Raw genomic sequence first — 22012 nt, forward strand, 5'->3', positions numbered from 1 at the left:
ACATCCACGATTCCAGCCACAAAGGCACCTCAAGCCACATAGGCGATTCAGCCACAAAGGCAAGCTGGCCACAAAGGCACTTCAGTCACAAAGACTATATAGATGGTTTCTGGCTCACCACCAACCCTCACTTTCAAGTGATAAAAGATGGTTTCAGGCTGACCATAAACCATTACAAAGTGGTTTTAAGATCACCACGAACTTTCAGATGCCTTTAAAAATCTTACATCTGATTCCACATTTTGGAGTTTTTGGGTACATACAATGACTATTACAATAACATGCTAGGGAGTCTATTCCACAAGCCACACTAACTCAAACAAAAATATACTTTGTTGTCCACCATAACCGTTGTTTCCGCTGCTTTATCTCATCTATTCATTGTTCACATCTTGGGCATCTTTGTCAAATAAATTCTTGGAACTTCCATGAACCTGTCATTTGTTAGAATAGCCAATTCTAACAAAATAACTTCATATTGAAGTGGCTAATCTCAATATGTATATCAATTTAAATTCTAAAAAAATACTTCACCCAAAAAAAACATTTACCCAAGTATGCACAACAACAATGCTTTTTCCTTCAAATCTACCACAAAGTTGTTCTCTTCTTTGAATGAAGAATGCAAGTGCTGCTAGGTCTTTCCTCAGCAATAGAAACCCTATCGCGACGCGATTTCCCATCAACTGATTTGTGCTGGCTACCTCAAAATTGATTTCTCAAACTCCTTACAACATGCTATCAATTCGTGCAGGCAACCTCCTGAAGAAATTAAGCGGAACAGAAGGAAGTTTGTATCAGGTGGCGCACCATATAAAATCCTGATATAACGGACATTACTCGGAACGGAGTGACATACAGAATTATGGCTGCAAACAAACAAAAGGTGACAAATATGGTTGTGGCACGGGGATCTCTCCAGCTCAAGAGAGACTGAAATCTTTCACACTGTGTTGCCAAGTTTCTGACCACAGTTTGTATTCTGCCCGCAACACTCCTCAACCATCTCAGAACTTCTTAAAGTTGGGAAAGTGTCAAATTCCTCGTCGAGTTCATCAGGGCAGAAGCAGCAATTAGAGGTCTGTTGTGCCAACCAAGTGTTAGACACCCATTATTATCCTCAACCCTATATCCTTTTCCACCTGAGAAGAGACTGAGCAACATGTTGGCCTGCTTGAAAGCACTGGATCCCAAAGGAATAGGCTAGAAGCCAGCGTTTCTCAAGCGAACGCTCTAATTCAAGAGAGTTTCATGCCTTTCCACCTGTTCTGATCGCTTACAATGTTGCAAATTTCTCGACCCAGATAGACTTCTGACATCACCAGCTCTTCGCTCTGGGCCTGCAACCGGCGCGCCTCTAGGGAATCAAAAACTGTGGAATAATAGTGCAGTGCCTCTGTGAATCGATTCAAGAAAACAGGGCGGTTGTGGTCGGCCTCCTGTTCAACCACTGTCAATATCTTGGGCTTCAGGCTCCAGATGGAAGCGAGTACTCGATCGATGGCACTGGGTCGTCCGGGGATGGGGTCCTCCAATAGACGATGGAACTCAAGGATAGAATTCACTGAAACAGCCTTGAGCTCAGGCCGGGCATCGAGCATCCATGGTTTGATGTCGGGGAGGCTTGTGGCAACTTAGCCACGGAAGGAGAATTTTACATTGACGGACTCTGCAAATTGGTGGAGCCTCGTGCCGACCTCCTGCAAGGCATCGGTTCCATCGGGTTGGGGTGGGCCGATTCCGATTAGCCTGAAAGCCGGTGGCCCACCGGGGCGAAGAGCTAGTGCCTGTATCAAGGCCGGCCATTGGATCCCCTGTTTCAGATTGAAGTCTATGACATGAACCTGTTGGTGCCCAGAGAAGGCATCCAGAATGGCCTGGTTGGCTATGAAGTGAGCAAATTTGAGATAAGGGCAGGTTTGGTAGAAATGAAATTGCAGAAAACCAAATTCTCACTTCTTTCACCATTTCTTGTGCGATGGCCAAATTACCGCGTTGCACCGCTTCTGCGCAGGCCATCAGCGTGTGCACGAGACGGACTCTGGATTCATGCGGGTCTGCCCCCATTACTACCACGGTTCGCTCCGAAAGCTGCGGGTCGCAGAAACGGTAACGTTTTTTCTCTCTTCCTGTAACATCCTCTTCCAGATGGTCTAGCCCGGATTGGACTTCAAGCGAGCAGCTGGATTATCAAACCCATTCCCGTCGCCCACATCAGAAGCCATAGCAAGCAGTACCCTGCAACCGCCCCTGCCTGCAAATCCCCCTCAAGATTCCCTGGATCAAGAAACACAATGCTCATGTGAAATCCAGGCCCCGCAAACAGCCACAGCTTCCGCCATGAAAATGGAGGCACGTAACCCTTGTCTTCTCCGTCTGGATCATCTATATTAACAACAATTTTCTCACTGCTCTCATAAGCTCGTTCCTCTCCATCGATTTCCAGCCGCTGACCTATTGTCTTCTTCGACTCATCTAGTAACAGCAGCGAGATGCCATGGCTCGAAACATAAAAGGTCCTATGCGCACGACAGTCAAAGGAGGTCTCAATAGCCTGCTCCCTTAGATCCAGAACCCTGCCATGGTACAGACCCGGGTTCGTTTCCCAGCTGGTACACCAGCAGCTGAATTCTTGCACCTCCTAACTGTGACCTCCTCGAGGCGTACGAATCAAGATAAACACCACTCTGGTAGATCGCTCATTACCCACACAACTTTCGATGGACAAACAAATAATGAAATTATACACTCAATTATTTTCCCTCAGCCCAGGAGGGGCCAAGCCTAGGAGGGGCCAGGCCCTCACAAGACTCTGAAGCTCTGGTACCAAGATAAAATTACAGAGGCTCAATAATATATTCTATTCACATGAATAAGGGAATTACACACATATTTATCCAATCAATAGCCTCAAGATAGGAATGCTATCTTAGACGTACTGTAGTGTGGTTGAGAGATTCTCTCAACCACACACTAAACTAGGAGAAACTAAATCCCTATTATGTAGGAACAAACTCCTCAAATGGAGAATTACAACCATAGACAAGTAGGAATAAATTATTTCCAACTTTATGTTTGATGGATCTTTATCTCCCATCCATCTGATGGATATCCAATCCATCCAAGCTTATCTAGAATTATATCTAGTAGCTTTCTCATGAAAGATTCATCTCTATCCCATTCCTTGTGGGATTTGGCAAGCATCTCCTCTCTCTTATTGCTCCACCCTCCAAGTGATTTATTTTATTAATTTATTTAATAATACATTTTCTTTTCATATTACATATCACCTAGCTTTCCTCACTTTAGGTGCAGAATAGTTTAACCCACAATGGAGGGTATGAAACCTAGCTTTCCTCACTTTAGGTGCAGAATAGATTAACCCACAATGGACGGTGTCAAACCTAGCTTTCCTCAGCTTAGGCTTACAAACATTTAACACACAGGGGAGGATATCACACCTAGATTTAAAATAGATTAGGTTTACAATAATGTAGTACACAAGGAAGGGGTGTTACATACTCCCCCCCTTAAATTTTAAATTGTCCTTGATCTATCATTGCATCATGTCCTCATTCACAGGTAACTGGTTTCTGAATCCACAACTCTAATGGCTCTGCCATCTGATGAAAAAAAAAACTCTTTGGTTCTCCAACTAGCATCTTCCTTTGCACAGAAGTGCCCTGATACAATGTCGTTAAGGTATCCCAAATTTCCCTTGTCATGTTATTCTCAGCAATATGTTGTACTACATGATCCTTGACCCCATCAAGGATTATGTAAATTTTCCTTGGACATTGAACCCTCATACCTTTCATTATTAGTTGGGTTGACTGAGATAGCCATAGTTCTCAAAGCAAAGCCCTTCATGTAATGTCTATCCAGAACATACATGATCTTGGCCTTCCAGATGACAACGTTGGAAGCCCCGTCCAACCCATCCTAATCCCTCAATCTATTCATTTCCATATCCGCTCTTCTCCTAGACTTGCTATAAGTCTTGACTTCCCTCCCGAAATTTCTCTCCTAGACTCCCCCTGAGTCTTGATTTCCTTGCAGAAAATATTCCCGCAAACTTTCGATGTGCTCCTCTCCGATCCTCTTTGCAACTGCAACTTGGATCTGGATTTCTTGGCTAGAAATTTGACAAGGCAGTGACTCCCTCTACCTTGGCTCTGTCCCATTAGGCACTGTTCTATTTAGATAGCAAAAGAACCCCACCAGCTTCTTAATCCATAACCTTCCCACACTTACTTGTGCGCCAACAACTGAAGAAACTGAGCCTTCTATCTTTGCGTAATCTCGGCAAAGGCCTAAATCACTCCTTTGGACAACCATGTCAAGCCTACCTGACTGAGTAGGATGACATAGCTATTCATGAGCCTCTTCTAGCTCTTTCTTCCTTTGCGTTGACCCTCTCTCTGGGTCGAAATGATGACGCGGTCCCTTTGTGTCACTCCTTCTTTGTTGCTTTCTTCTTAGGAGCAGCTCTGTCTCTTGGAACAACTACAAATACTTCTGATTATGTTGGTGCCTTCAGTCCTCCTGTGGTCTACAACGCTCGGATACCATGTTGAAATTTGTAAGTCTAACACGTCAGAAATTCCTCGTGCATTATCTGATTTATTTCACCTAATTGTTTATTCCTTAAAAAGTTGTTTAACCATATAAATACTTAAAAGAAAAACACAAATACAATCTCAACTCATATACAGATCATCAACTGAAATAATAGACAAACACACAATCGATACCGTTATTTTTGGACAATTATCGCCAGAAAAATCGAACTTGGGAAAATTGGCTCAGTTCTGAGGGTTTTGTTATTAAGCATCTTTCTTGAATACAACTAAGGTGCCAAACTAACTGACCCAAAAAATATTTCTATCTCGCAGTAATACCTGTCTTCAGAAGCAGATATTCAACAAGTCTGCCCCATGAAAGTCTCTCCAATGCTTCTATGGGGCTCTGCGTCAGCCCTCCTGGCCTTTGTGTCACTCTAAAACCATTTGCATCAACCTTCTTCTATTTTGCGCTGGCTCTCTAGCCTTTTGTGTCACCCATGCAGGCCCTTCTAGCCTCTGCGCAGTCGCTCTTGCCCTCTGCGTGGCTCTTGCTGGCACTGCCTAACCACCTCAATCTCTTTGTTGGTCCTTCAGCACTATCTCTACCTCTCTGTTATACACTCACTGCCCCTCATTGCAACTTAGATGACTTGTTCGAATTTTTTGAGCAAACCCTGCTCTAGAAAATCAAATCAACTAATCAATCTTGGCGAGTCTCGAACTCACTCTCAAGCCTCCTCTTATACTTTTTTTGTTGAGTCTTCAACGACCGATATTAAATTTCTAATCAATGGCTAAGATTAGATTTGGCTTGATCCATGTCTTTTAGAACATTCTCACCAAGTTTTATATTAAAACCCATTAATATTTTTACTTTACTAAGTTTAGACTTACGAATCCATTAGAAATATTAATTATTTTAATATCTCTCTAACTGGGTGGAATTTTCCCCAAACCATTTCTTGGTCTTGGAGATATCATGTGTTTTAGCCTCTCTACCAACTTTCATTGTTAGATCACATCCGATGCTACCCCAAATCAACAACTCCTAGATATGATCTCGATGATGATAGGAGAACCCCAACAACTAGATCTAATATAGAAGGCAAGGTAGAGGGTGATCTTCAAGTAAAGTACGGAACTATGGTCACAAAGGTGTGTCAAGTGATATAGATCATGATATACACATGGGTCCAACGACAGTACTGGATCCAATCTTTCAAGGAACTAACTAAGGAGGATTAACTGTACCCTTAACCATACTACCCGACTACCCTATTGTACGTGTGAGTAATCTCACTGAGTGTTTTTATCAATGTACTGTAGAAGCAAGACGACCAATGAATTCTCTAAGGTCATATCTTAGGTTATCCTAAGGGGCTTCCAGTATACCCACAGGTAGTGGAAGTGCAATTCGTGCGCAATTCTATCTAATGCGCTACTACTCGAAGGCTACCAACAAGGGTTATAAGGGAGTCCAACAAGTGTGACTACCTCTTATAGTTCTTACATGCCTACATCCCAAAATCTGCAGGTTTATGTGCTCAATGACAGATCTTGTGGTTTGAGGATGTTGAAACACGTCTCTAGCCTATAAAAAAACTACGAAAATTGGAGCTACAAGTGGCCCTCGAAGGTGCCCTATTAGCACTTGTTACACTCTTTACGTGTGAGAACTCTAGAATACCATAAATACGAAGAAATATATCCCAAAATATAGAATTATCACATGAAATGAAACAAACTGCTAGATATTTTATTATTCAGAAACAAATTACAATGTTCACTTGCCTCTTTGAAGGGGCAACCTCCAACAAAGCATAGCTCAATTACAATAAGACTCCATGATATTTCCCTCCGTAACTAAGATTATTTATAGCTTAGTGACATCCAAAATCCTAACTAATAGTGATCCCTTGCTTAAAACGGGTTAACCACTTTATTAACTATGCCATGTTTACAATTAATGGTGGTCCCTTTTCTATAATGCGGATCAACAAATTGAAATTATTAATGTGGGATTTATTGACTCTTTAACTAACTATGACTCTAATTGAGCCCCTTGGGCTTATTACATAAATAAAGAGGTTAAGGTTGGACCCTAACAAGAAAACTAATAAACTAAGACATACGAGCATGTGTAACCCAATTTAGTCTCTAAAGAAGTTAAACCCAATTTAGTCTCTAAAGAAGTTAAAATGTAGTGAATTTCATAATCGTTAGCCATTAAGGTTAAGCCATTTCCAGAAGTCCTAGGTCTAAAACCTGTATTATAGTAAAAAGGTAACCTAAGAGGATATAATAAAATCTACAACCTTCAATCAAGAAAAATACAGTACCTTAATAACACAGTACTTTAATAACATGTAACACAAAAAGTATTTAAATTCCTCATGCAGCGTATTGACCAGAGAAAATCACATCATCAACAACCATTTAACAAAAAATTAGAAGGAAAGAATCTTCTCGAAACCCTAGGTAATTCTGTTAAGTAAACAATACACAAGATTTTACGGCTCGACAAAAATGAGCATCACCAAGTTTATCTTATCCATCATAACTTAACTGAAATGAAAATTGCTCTCACAAATCCCGAAAACTATATGGATAATAATATTGGGTACAAAATGCCCTTAACTAGACAAAAAAATTACATAATCAATGCCAGTTCTATATAGCATCAATAAATTTCTTATAGACTTTGAAGTTACAAGAACGAATTCCTACAACTAACTGGAGGTATAATTGTTGTTAGCCATATGAAACTAACAGCCCTAACTACATATGACAATCAAAAAGGGTCGGAAAGAGGCTGGGCCATAGGACCATAATAGAACAATGAAAATCACCATCTATTGTTCGCCTAGCAGAAAACCTATCCATAAAGATAAATGTATTTCAACAAATAAATATAAATATATTTCAACAAATAAATATAAATATATTTCAACAAATAAAGGGAAAATGTTTAAGGAGAACTTGGAAGGATGTGTACTGAGCCGAGAGCATATAAATTATAAAGCGAACGGGCAAGGCACGCCATGCCAACGAACAACTAGCCAGGAACAACGTTCACCCTAAGCCACCAAACAAAAAGAAAAACATAATGGAATTCCAACAATGTCCAACTCAATTGCAACCCAGTGCCTGGCTAGTGATGCCTCAGCCTCGAGGTAGAGAAAATTGATGATTACAGTGACCAGGGTTCGAAACGTTGGTGTGTAGTGCTTCTGGAGGCACAGGAGACGATAATGGCATGAGGAGGGAGCAGGATTTGGGTGATTAGACCGATAACTAACCCTAGCCCCTCTGGACCATCAGATCGAAGAACTGGCATATCTATGGATGGTATTGTGCGACTCCTAATCTCCAAACACTAGCCCATGACAATGACAAGGAGTTTAATAACGTTACAATGGTAGGTAGCGGTGGATTATAACTCCAGTTCCAAAGAAAAATAACACAAGCTGTGATACGAATCAGTCTAGAGTTTTGAAGCATATAATAACATGTTAACAATATACTTTCACACGATACTCTTTCCAACGACATATTTAAAATAATGAAATATGGCTGGTATGATGTATGTGGAGTTGGGGAAACATTCATGTGAACATAAGGAATAGGATCAAACCCCTCGATTAACAATGTTGAAGTTAATTACTTATGCCTATCACATGATACAACGAAGTAGCTATTGAATCATGTTAAATGAATATTTGGTCATGTTAAATGAATCTATGAATTAAAAAAATTTGAGGTAGCTATTGCAAGTAAATATTTTTGGAGGAGTTGATGGAGGTTAAAAAGTGTTATACAGATTTATGATCATAATTTCCACTTTTAAATAGAAAAATTTTTTAGTGTGATTTTTTGGATTTTTCAGTATTTAATTGAAAATTTTGAGGTGAAATCTTGATTTGTGTTATTTAAACTGGTTTTTAGTTTTATAAATGGATTCAACACCTTGAAAATTCTAGCTTGTGATTTCAATAAATTCGTGTCGCATTTTTGAGAAATTACACTAGGTAAACCCATGGGAAAAGGTTACAAAAAGTCTCACTAAAGACAACTTGGTTTAAATAGACTATATTCCTTCAACACCTTGAAAATTCTAGCTTGTGATTTCAATAAATTCCTGTCGCATTTTTGAGAAATTACACTAGGTAAACCCATGGGAAAAGGTTACAAAAAGTCTCACTAAAGACAACTTGGTTTAAATAGACTATATTCCACCTTAATATCATATGTCAATAGTAAGGCTATATTCCACACTAATATCATAGGTCTATAGTATGATTCATTACCCTCTGTTTTTTATTTTTTTTATAGGGTTATTTTAATTTTAATTTTATCTTATTTTGATGAAGGTAAAATATTTACATTATTTTACTTTAAACATGTTTGTGTTATATTACATTAGGTTAGGTTACAACATCTCTACCATATTTAGCTTGAGAGCACCTCTCATGACAAGGTATAATAGCTAATTTAACCCGGGGTCTACACCAAGTGCCAAAACGGATAAAGTCTATTTTCACTCTAAAAGAGGTTTACATATCAAGAAATTGTATCTCTTTCATCCCTTGTAGATGATGCATCTAGACTGGTTTAATTTACCCCTTGAAATAAGCTATATTCAACATGAATACCATGGGCCATTTTTATTTTTATTTTTACTTTATTTTGGCCCCATTAAAATGTTTATATTACACTATATTAATCTTTTTACTGAACTTTATTTATTTTATTTTATTTTATTTTTATGTAGTTTGACTTTGTCAAAATGTTAAACATTACATTACATCTCTCTCATACTAGATATATAAGTTAAACATATATGTATTTAAAAAAAACATGAAATAAGATTCTTAACTATAGAGATTTATCTTAACTTTAAGAGGGAGATTCTTAATAAGGTTTTGCAACATCATGGCTAGTGGCTAGATACGGTGACTTATAATTACCATTAGCCTATAAAACCCAAACTCAGTTCATATTATAGTTGTTTACATGAGATTTTTTTTAATCAATTAATTTAAGGAAAAAGATAAAAAAAACAAGACTTCTTCTTCAAAGATAAATATCAACTTTTAATTTATATAAACACTTAAATTCCAATCCTCTAAACAATTATTAATAATTAATTTAGATTTATTAAAACTCTATTCCAAAAATATTCCAAAATAAACACGTCTAAAACTCTATTCCAAAATAAACACGTCTATTAATATAATTATATAAATACATTAAAATAATACACAACAAATATTTAAAAAGTGAAACAATATCCATCTTAAACACAAATTTATGTTTACAGGATATTAAATAAAATTAATTCATTAAAAAAAATACATAACAGCATTTTCAAAGACCAAAATAATATATTAAAAAAATTAACATATTTAATAAATTCGAACAAAAATAAATTTATATAGATATATTTTACAGCACAATAATATTTAAACTTAATGTGATTTTCTTTATCCCACCTATTATGTTATAATTTAAATTGATATGGTAAATTTCATCATTTATTAGTAAAGTTTAGGCGATCCATATCAAGTTTACAAAAGATTTTTCGGCGAAGATCACATGAAACATCATTTGTCCATGCGTTTTGAACCAACCAGTGTGGTTCATTGTCAGACAATTCATCGTCAGGACAAGTTGAAGAAACAGATCCAGATTAGCAAGTTAAATAGACAGAGCAGAGCCTCCCAACAACTAAAAATAAAATAAGTCAGAAAATAAATAAATAATAAAAAAATAAAAATAATAAAAATAATAATAAATTAATTAATTAATTAATAATAATAATAATAAATAAATAAATAAATTAGCTAAACAAAAAAAATGAAGACTATGTCGAAATTGCTGGGACCCAACACCGACTGATTTTCCAGCGATCATCTCTATTGAGATTACTCGGCCCGAGTAATCTCAATAGAGATGATCGCTCGAAAATGCTCTCGACCTAGTTTCATTTTTTTTTTGTTTTACCATCTTCTTTCTTAGCTAATTTATTTGTTTATTTATTTATTATTATTATTCTTAATTTTTTATTTTTATTTTTATTTATTTATTTATTATTTATTTATTTATTATTTATTTATTTTTTCTGACTTATTTTATATTTCTCGTTTCTTTTTTAAGTTGACTTATATTATTTTTCTCATTTATTTATTCATATTTTTGACCTTCTCTTTCTTTTATATTCATTTATTTATATAAGAATGGTCATGTTTTTAACTAAATTCCTTCCAATATTAATTTTACTTATAATTTTTAATTATTTATTTTTAACTAACTATTATCATAAATTATTTTTAAATACTAATTTAACATAAAATTTTAATTATTTATTAATAATGTTTGACTAATTATTATCATAAAATTATTTTTATTTATTTTAAGGAATTGGTCCCCTAGGGTAACTTTTTTAGCCTAAATTATTAAAAAGGTTTTGATCCCGGTACCATATCAAAAGTAGTTGTTGGGAGGCTCTGTTCTGTCTATTTAACTTGCGGATCTGTTTCTTCAACTTGTCCTGACAATGAACCACACTAGTTGGTTTCATATGCATCGACAAATAGTGTTTCATATAATCTTCCTTGAAAAATCTTTTGTAAACGTCATCATTTATTATTAAATTGATATTATACCTATGAGGGCACTTTGCTGATGCCTATAATGACATTGAAATTTCAAAATAATTTTTTTTAAGATTTTGACTGTTTTAGCATTTAATCACTTATTTTATTTTAATCTATTTTCTTAAGTTCCGGCATTGACAGCGTAAATTTCCGAGTGTTTGACAATACTAAATAGAAATACATCTGACCCTCAATTTCCATCGGTTTCTCCCCACGTTGCTGCATATTCACAATCTCCCTCCCCCTATAAAATCGCGTTTTTCTTTCCAGCAGCTCTCCCTTCCACCTCTCCGTCCATTCATTCCACATCCCAGGTTTCGCAGTAATAATAAGTTTAACACTGTCAAACATCATCATGCCGGTACCTTCAGACAAGTTTTCCTCATTACCAAATGAGATTCTGGGATTCATCCTCTCTAAAGTCCCAATCAGAGAGGCAGTCAGATGCTCAGTTCTTTCGAGAAGATGGAGGTTTCTCTACACTCAAATACCCCAACTCAAAATATGTCCTTATCTCCTCTTGCAGGGGCCTGTCACACCGGATCCGTTATCGATCTTCACGGCAGAGAATGCAATCTCCAGCATTCTGCAATCGCATTGCTTCGATCTAGAGGCCTTCCATCTTTTCAACGACAGTACAGGCACTCGCACCTACCCAATTGATAACAACTGGGAATTTGGCCGCGAAAGCGTATGGAAATGGGTGCAGTATGCAGCAGACAAGAATGTCCAACACCTCAATCTCGGCTATTCCACGGTAAAAGAAATCCCACCTCCTGCCCTTTTCTTTTGCACTCATCTCACTACGCTCACACTCAACTCTTTCATTCTCACCCATATTCCAACACATTCCTCTGGATTCAACCATCTCATTACTTGCTCCTTCACAGACATGCAATTGACCGATGATTCATTATCCTGGTTTGCATCACATTGCCCACTTCTGCAAAAGCTCGAAATATCTAGCTGCACTGGCCTGAATAAGCCCACCATCTCCGCTCCCAACATTTTGCTTTTAGATATAATGGGATGGGATGATATAGAGGTTTTAACGGTCAATTGTCCCACAATTAGAACCATTGAGGTATGTTTCGTACATGATCTAAGGGTGAATGGGGTGTTCTTTCACGAGCTTTCAGTTGGGATTGTTGCACTAGAAATGCAGTGCGAAACAAATGTGATTGGATTGGAAATGAATTCGACTTTAAGCCGCGAATACGACAGTCTCTCGGCGCAGAGATTTGTCGAGATAGTGGGGAGTTTCAAAGCTTTGAAAAACCTTGGAATTCACATTTGTGATCCGTTGGCTGAAAGGGAAAAAGAGATGACTTTTCCTCTTATCAGCCTGCTGCAAGGGCTTCCTCATCTTGAGCACCTGGTAATAAATGGCGTGTTTCTTCTGGTAAGGAATAGTTCCTAGGGTTATGATTAGTATTTAATTTCTGTTTTTTTGCTATTTAAGTCGAAGTTAGAACGGATTTTTCTTTGTAATGCGATGCAGGAATTAGGTAAAGATAAGTTACCAGAGCGTTTAAGCCCCCCACTTGCCAATCTGCAGTATGTGATGGTAGTATTGGAGGAATTTGACGAGAGAGAAATGGACGTGCTGGCGTGTTTGCTTAAGAGCGCTCCTGCTCTCGAAGATCTGCATTTCGATTTGCCTTTCAAATACGAGGAGACGCAATACACCCGGTTTTTACAAGAATTGGTAGAACCGTGGCGAACAACATCGTCGTCATGCCGGTGGCTTCATAGAATTTTACCCCGTTCCCAAACGAGGTTCTGAGCCTCATCTTTCATGTTTCATGAGACAGACATTCAGATGAGGATTTAAATTTTAGACGCATCAATCATTATTATATTACGAACCTTTACCATTTATTTTTTTTCCACTTGGTTGAATGATCCTAGTGGTTACTAGTGGCTGCTACATTTACAGAAATATCTGAGCTTGATTAAGGGGCCTAACCCCAAGGGCTTCCAGAAGAATTGACCCTGTGTCTCCCCAAAGGGGAGGGGGGAGGGCACTTATTTGACCAATTGAGCTAATCCTTAGGGCTTCCCATGACCATTTGTATTATCGAGGTTTAAATTAAAATATTTTCTCAAATTGGGTGATACCAGTTATTTGGTAATGGTGACTGTTTACTGGTAGACATATTTTTTTCTTAATAATTTTTTTCTTAAATTTCAATGGAAGTTGTTTCTTCAAAAAATCTGTAATATCTTTTATGTTTGTCACAATTATCATCTTCTTATAATCTAATGGGAGTTGGTTCTGAAAGGGCAACACACTTATTTAACCAGTTGAACTAATCCTTAAGGCTTCCCATTACCATTTACATTATGAAAGTCTAAATTAAAATATCTTCTCAAATTGGGTAATGCTAGTTATTTGATAAGGGTGACTATTTACTGGTCCACATATTTTTTCCTTAATAATTATTTTCTTAAATTTCAATGAGAGTTGTTTCTTCAAAAATCTGTAATATCCTTTATTTTATGTTTGTCAGGATTATCATCTTCTTATAGTTTAATGGGAGGTGGTTCTTTTACATAGAAATTAGAAATTGTAAAAAAAATTCTTCATTTTAATTTTAATTTTTAAATGTATTTGTTAATATTTTTTACATTTAAATAATTATAATTTGAATAAAAATAAAGAAATTATACATAATATTACCAAATTAGAAAAAGGTATGTAATTTTCTTCAATTTTAATTTTTAATCTCAAATGTATTTATTAATATTTTTATAATTTAAATAATTGTAATTTGAATAAAAATAAGAAATTATAAATAATATTACCAAACTAGGAAAAAGTATGTAATGCTTATTTGGTAATCGTGACTATTTCAGCCCCATCTTTTTTCCTTGAAAATTAATTTCCTAAATTTCAAGGAGAGTTGGTTCCTTCTAAGATCTCTAATATCTTTTAGGTTTGTTTTACCTAGATTATTATCTTCTTAAAATTTAATGGGAATTGGTTTTCTTTCTTATTTTAATTTTAATTTTTAAATGTATTTATTAATATTTTTATATTTAAACAATTATAATAAAAATAAAAATGTACTGTTAATTTTATAGTTTAGGTTTGTGGAGGATCTATTGGTTAGTAGTTGTAATAGATGATACCAAAGTCAATTACTCAAATCCAATTACTCAAATTTTATAGACTATTGTTAAATTTGACTCAAATTTGGACAAACCTACTTTTTCTTGGAAGATAAAGTTGTCATTTTCGCCGGTGACATTGGGAACAAGTCAATGGTTAGATGTTAGATGTCTCAATTGTTTCTTCATCCTCCCTATCCCTATGAAGGATGTTGGATGTCTTAGTTGTTTACTTGTCCTCTGCCCTAGCACCGTGAGGGAGGGGTTGGTGGTCCAGGGCTTGATCATAAAGTCATCCTTGGGAATGATGTTCCGCTCCACGAGGTTTTGAATAAGGCGGACCTCATGATTATTGGTCAACGTTAAGGTTGATGTTCCAACATAAAAACCCTTAGCGATTGGGAGGCATGGGAATGCGGGACATGTTGAAGAATCTGGGGCACATGTAGTTAATGAGATTCTTCTTGACTTGATAACTATTTGTGAGGCATTTTCAATTTTCGTATTATCAAAATCTTCTCTTTGACATTATTAGAGTGTGTGTTTCTTATTTCATCAAATAGATAACAAAAACAAAGAGACAAGAATACAAGATGTTGGCATTCTGCAAGGGCCAAAAACTCTCTCTCTCGATCAGGAAAACCCACACATAATTATTCTTATAGAGATTCCTATTGATGAACACCAAGACCATGACCCTTGACTTATTATGCCACTCCAAGACCAAGACACCAATCCTCTTCTTTGTCACTGTTGAGATAATCATCGTTGATGTAGCACTAAGGTCATCATCATGATCTTCAATGTTGCTACAACATCTTTGCACTTTCATCGAGGTCTTAACTGTACCAACGAGATATTATTAAGGTATGCCCTTAGGCCCATCAAGGTCATGACTGCTACTCCTTCGTTGTGATCATAACCTTGTGATAGAGTCTCCATTGAGATCATATATATGCTTATGATCATGACTGCAAAGAGTGTTACTATAGGAACTTCTTTTCCGAATTATGTTGAGACTATGTAGACTAATGTGGGATCTCTGAGATTCTTGTCATCACTGCTATGCCAAGATTATACTGTTTAGAATGATGAGACAGAGTGTTCCCCTCTTTCACTGAAACCCTTATCATCATGCTTATGCCGAGAATGTTACTATTTATGTAGCACACATCTAAAGCTATAGTGATTTCATCTGAAGTGTGAACCTTATGCGAAGATAGACAGTCATGTAGCCATTTGAAATTCGAGTTCCTGTACATATGAAGTAGTAGAGATGCTTCTACGAAATTCTAGGTTTCTGTGGTGACTCTAGTCACCTATTTATAGGTGTTATGCCTCCATAATAAGCCAACATGTCAATGTGAACTTATGTCTATATTTTATTGAGTCGACATGTCATTTGTATATACTTTGAGGCTGAATTAGCTGATCTCTCCATCATTTTGCTAACAATATTCTTCTTTGGAGGATGGTGCTTGTCTTTGAGGGTTATTTGACACTAGCTTGACCCATATTCATGCTCAAGAATATCTCTTTAACATGACTTTGATTCTTTGACTTTCCTAGACCTTTGGAATGAGCAAGAAACTCTTTCGAATAATCTACAAAAATAGTATTTCTTTTTTTTTATAAGTACAAAGATCAAAATTACAGTTACAAATACCGAACCAAGTTACACTTCTCTTCAACACTCCCTCTTAACTAGGGAGGTATTTACAATGGCACTTGGCCATTCTCAATCTAAATAATTTCTCATAAGAAGGATTGGTAACCCATATGTTATAACATCATAGTAACCAACGTTTTTTATAGCAAGGCCTTCACTAACAACTCTACCTCTCATAAGATCAAAGCAAAATGTTGGTGAGATCAATGATTTATAGACACCTTTATCATTATCTCTTAAGGTACATACCCACCTAGGTGTTCACTGAGTATTACCTTCTATGACTATTTTATCTTGGGTTCCCAGCCCTCAAAGAATATTAGTCCTCTTTCCTACTCTTATCTTGGATTCCCTACACATCCTCAAAGAGCATCAAATTCCAAATGATTACCCGATCCATCATTATTTCTTCTGACGTGAAGACAAGAATGTTGTGTCTATCATGTGTCTACATTTCCATTCATGACCTTCACCTAGACTTATAGTTATTAGTGCTGGTCTATTGTGTTGTCCCTCACACCTCACTCATTTCTTTGTAAATGGTCAGTTGTCTAGGATGCATAAGAGCAATGGATTTGAAGCAATTTCCTAAGCCATAGAAGCTATTAGATCTTGATTAGACCCTCTCCGTTGCATAGTGCTTGAAATGAGCTTTCCAACAATACATAGAAGTCCCAAAATGTACCTCTAGATCAGAAGATATGGCATATGGAAGATCATGAGTCTTGTTGCATTGAACTAAGGAAAATAACTTATTAGAGGACCCCAGCCATAACAAGTTGAGCATATTGAACATCTCATAGTCCCGCATCCCACATGACCCCCGTAGTTCCTTATGTGCCATCCTTTAAGGAATTGCGGCGCAGGAAGAATGCCAATAATGTTAAAGCATTAGGGAAGTGTAGAGGTTGATTTACACTAAAAATAATTGAAAAACCAAGGGTAGGCGGACCCCCTTTCTTTCTCCTCCAGGGGAGCCACATCACACACTACCCGCAGTCCCATACCCCACAACCCCACAGTCCCACAACTTCACACTACCTGCAGTCCCGCATCTGACATATCAGTGAGGTCTTGGGGCACATACTTAAGGTTATCGGTAGTTCAAAGTGTTGAATTCTGATATCGTATCCTACAAGACCCATCGTCCCACAGGTCCCCGCATCCCACAAGTCCCACAGGTTTGCAGGTCCCGCCCATCCTCGCAACCACATCTCGGCGACCTCGGAGTCCCACAGTCACATCAAACTCCAAAACCTTGTCGGGCATCAATCTTGTGATATAGTGTGAAATAACCAAGGATGGCTGAAAAAGTCTAAGAGAAAAAAGCATGGAAAAACCAAGGCCAAGTCGCTCACTTCTCTCTCTTCCATGTGGCGGTATGGCGATATGGTAAATCCTGCATCTCGCAATCCAGCAATATCGATGAATCAATGAAATTTTCATTTCAAGACTGTGTAGGGGCCGATTTTGCGATACAAAGTAAAAATTATGGGAGGGTCCAAAATCATGAACAAAGGAAATGCACGTGAAAACAAGGCCAAGTAGGCTTTTTTCTCTCTCCTCTAGGGGGCCACAAGGCGGTGTACGATTGGTCCTTAGAGCTAAAATTGTAGCTAATGCTATCAATAATGTGGTAGTATGGAGGACACATGGCAGTACAGACATTGATGTGGCAAGGGACACGTGTCACTCAGTTTTAGCATTTTCATGGGTCCTATTGGGCCATTTCTGGGTGACACATGTCACCACTCACACGTGACACATGGCAATGATGATGTCATCCCTCATATCTGTGATCGCATGAAATGAAAATTATTTCCTCCGTTGATGCTCCTCCCCAACTGCGATTGCGATAAGGAAGAAGCCCCCATATGCGATATTTCATATTCTCTATTTGATAAAGATTTTGCGTCCGGACTTTAGTCGATGCAGTGTAAGAAAAATCAAAGGGTATTTTGCATTATAAAATAAAAAGGCCCCCTGACACAAGTTTAAAGGCCTTAGCACCTGAAAGGTTAAAGCCCCTGGTCTTAGCCCGTGGTTATATGAAGAAAATAGAGTTAAGTGCGCTACATCAAAGGGGGGTTAAGGGGGAAATCGAAAAGTTCTTGTTTCGCCTATTTTAGAGGTAAAAATGTCATGGTTGATAGACTTTGTTGTTACACTACATCAAGGCATTGATAGTGCAGGATTGTGCAGAGCTTTCAAAGACGTTTAGCTTGGTAGTAGGGGCGTTTAATGGAGGGATGGTGCATTCAAACTAGGTGTGGGCACATTCATGAGAAAACTATTATGCAATACGCATCCAAAGTCGACGCCAAACACAGCTGTAACATTACATGTAGAAGATCGAGCATTCAAAACCAAGTATGGGCGGAGTCAAAAATGGCTCTTTATGACCTGCTTCCAAGGTCGACACCGAAGGCACTAAAGGTAGAAATGACAGGAGTTAGATGAGCAAAATAGGAAACCATACCATGAAATAGATGTAGCTTGAAGCCAAACTAATTACAGGGATGAGCGTGGAGATATTTCATTAATGTTTCATATGTTTTTTGATCTTGTGATGTGCTTTCCTTTATGAGGCAATTACTATTTTTTGTGATGCTTTTTAGACAAAGAGCTTTCCTTGGCCAAGACAACAAGCTGATCTGATAGCTGAGACTCAACCCAGGGATATTTTGTATAGTTTCATGATCGATAACGCACACCTTCTTATAAATAGGGGGTAGAAACATTGAATAAAGGTTTCTAAATCTGCAAAGAAAGGTTGATATTTTTCTGAGACTGTATCACTTAGTTACATAGATCTTGCAAAATATCATAGGAGTAGTGGTGGTTCCCCCTTTGAATTATTACAGTGCGTTGTTTCCTGTTTTCATCCATTTTGTCTATTTTATTCTCTAAATTCATGTAACAATAGATGCTTGAATATTTCATACTTGCCTACAGATTCATTTGCATTGAGTTGTTAATGCACATGCCTGCTTGATGGGTTGAATTTATATCTTTAAACTGCACTACATGAATCACAACATCTAGTTTCTTTTCAGTCTATTATATCTACTTGTAACTCAGATAATTGTAGCAAATCTCATGGTTTTAATCTCTATGCTTTTAATATAGATTTCTTGTTTCTTTTAGCTCTACATTTTTAGTTATCCGTTCTCTTTGTCTTCTCTCATTTATTCCATAAAGATAATTAAACTGTAAGCCTTTAAAGTGCTCAACCTCCACTATTTTCTAATATATTTATGGAAACTCTACATGTGCCGAAATATTGAAATACCTGACATGTATCTTTGGATGAAATAAGCAACTCATGCCTCTTATAAATGTGTATAGAAAATGGGTTATGTCTCCTCCTTTTGTAGAATCATTTGAGACACATTGATTTAGATGTACGGAGGCACTGGTCTTGTAAGCAATCTAAGGCTGTCTTTGGGAGTGACATCATCTTCTGGCACCATTGTCGGGGAACATATTGAAGGATTTTTTCCCTAGGATATGGAAAATTGAGCACCCTTCGTGTAGGTGAGCGAAGTCTATTTTGATTGAATTCACATCACCTTGGAAACTCCACACCCCCCTCATTATCATTCATCACACTAGCTTTTAAAAGGCCTCATACTCACTTCGACACCTCTCAGTAGAAAGCCCCATTTGTATCTGACCCTGAAAAAATATTTTTTTGGAAAGTCTAGAAAGAGAAAACTCCCCCTACCTGTGCTACCATCTCACTAGCCTTCACAACATCCTCCTAGAATTCTCAACCCATTGTTGCTCATTATTCAGGATTGGCTCCGAAGATTCTGACATACCCTGCTTCCCCTCCAACCACTGTGGTCTTGACCCCAGTTCCTCGAGAAAATTTTAATCCCCCTCCACTAATTTAGATGGCTCTTCAATGAATTTTTCTAAATATGTATGCACGTCTCGATTTACGTCAACCCCTAGGTGTTATTCCTCAGGACTACTTAAATCTTCTCCCTAAGTTTAATGGGGAAGATGAAAATTCTACTAAGAAACACATTCAAGCCTTTTGTGCTTTTGCTGAGAACCTGAATGTAGAATAGTTGCATGTGGTTCTGGGATTTTTTGTACAGTGCCTTGATGGAGAAGTGAGAAAATGGTTTAAAGCCCTACCAAATGCCTCCATCACCGCTTGGGAGGAACTTGAAACCTCCTTCAAACAAAAGTGGGGTGAGAAGAGAAATCATGAGTACCTCCACATAGAGTTCAATGCCATCTGGAAGAATCCAAAGTAGGATATCTCATAATTTAATACGAGGTTCAATAAGCAATATAACAACTTTCCTTCTAAGATAAAGCCTCCTCCAGTTGCTGCTTGTGTAGCTTACTTGGGAGCCTTTTAATCTGACTTTTGTTTTACCTTAACAGGAAGTAGGTCTCCTACTTTAGATCAACTCCAAGTCGATGCTCTTGAAGTAGAAGCAAATTTTACCTCAACAGGGAAGTCAATTGGAAAGTAGGAAACCACTGGGAATAGAAGAGGTAAAGAAGAAGCTTCCTCCTCTGGTCATACAAGAGAATCACCAAACCTAAAGTTGGAGGAACTGGATAAACTCATCATGAGTTTGTCCCATAAGGTTGGAAAGCTCGAAATTGAGAACACGAGTCTCTCCAAACAAAATACTCAAGGCAACAACCGAGGTTATAACCCACAATATAGAAGGCCCTTTTTATAGATACTTCCAGGAGAAAGAAAAGAATATCCAGACCAGATCCGTCATCCTTTATATTTAGAAGATTATCCCGATGAACAATGGTCAGATACATAGGAGATGAAGGGAAAATTATATTTTGCTTTATCTGGAGAAGAACATGGAGATATGGCTCACTAGGAGGTCATTCATGAGAGAGAAACAACAACAAAGGAGGAAGCTATAGATTATTATTATAAACAATTGGCAGATTTCATGCAAGCATAGCTACACCAAAGGTATGATCGAAGATCTTGAAGAAAGAGGTCAAGGCAGCCAAAACAACAAGAACCGACTGCCCCCCAAACTATTTCCTTAGTACCATATAAAGGGAAAGGTAAGTTGAATCCTAACACTGCTAGGGGAAAATTCCCCTTGAATAAGGAAAGACATATCTCAGAGGGTCACACAGCAAAGGAGGCACCTGTACTGTAGAAAAAAACTGGTGGTAGTGAAGGAAAAGCAACGTTAGGAGGTATAGAAAATACCCAATCTACATTCAACCTTCAAAAGGAGCTTGAATAGGTAAAGAGTTTTGTTCCAATGACTGAGCTTCTAAAGCAACCTACTTATAAAGCTTAGGTATCTCAATTCATGCATCCATCAGTCTCACCACCCACCCATGATTCACTAAATCTTCAGGAAGAGAGGCTAATAGAGGTCTTTGAGCCACATGTGAAAGAACTTGATCCTTCTACTGCACCTTTCTATGTGACTCTGGGAATCCATGACCTTCTTTTTCATAATTTCATTTTGGACTCTAGATCCTCCCACAACCCCATGCCATAGGAAGTAATGGAACATATTGGCTTGAAAATCACTACGCCCTACAACAACCTATACTCCTTTGACTCCAAGAGAGTCAAATTTTTAGGAATGATAAAGGATTTGGTGGTGAAACTGGCTTAGATCCCTATGAAGAGCATGGTAATGGACATAATACTGTAAGATATACAACCTCATTTTGGCATTCTACTGTCTAGATCTCGGGGTTCCAAGGTGGGGGGATTTATCAAGTTTGATCTAACTTATGCCACCATTCCCATCTTTGGAGGAGAACAAAGGAGGATATGTAGAGAATATAGGTTTCTAAAAACTGTGACCTCAGCTAAAGGCTCACAAAACTCCCCAATGTATGGAAAAGAAAGTAACCTCTCTTGTCTACTCCTAGAAGAAGATGATTTTATCTTAGAGGAAACATCAGTCCACCTAACATGGCAGGTAGAACATCAACATGCAAGTGAAAGCAAAGTATGGAAATTATATTTTGGTGGAGCGAAT

General features: G+C 37.5%; 1 pseudogene; it reads right to left on the reverse strand.

Annotated features, from left to right (window-relative positions):
- Nucleotides 1–1017: 1017 nt before the first annotated feature.
- LOC149144600 (DELLA protein GAI-like) lies at nucleotides 1018–12059 on the reverse strand (annotated as a pseudogene).
- Nucleotides 12060–22012: the final 9953 nt, after the last annotated feature.

The sequence above is a fragment of the Pinus tabuliformis genome, chromosome X, assembly GCF_031772625.1.
Source record: "Pinus tabuliformis cultivar Carrire ecotype Pingquan chromosome X, CPIR1, whole genome shotgun sequence".
Taxonomy (NCBI): domain Eukaryota; kingdom Viridiplantae; phylum Streptophyta; class Pinopsida; order Pinales; family Pinaceae; genus Pinus; species Pinus tabuliformis.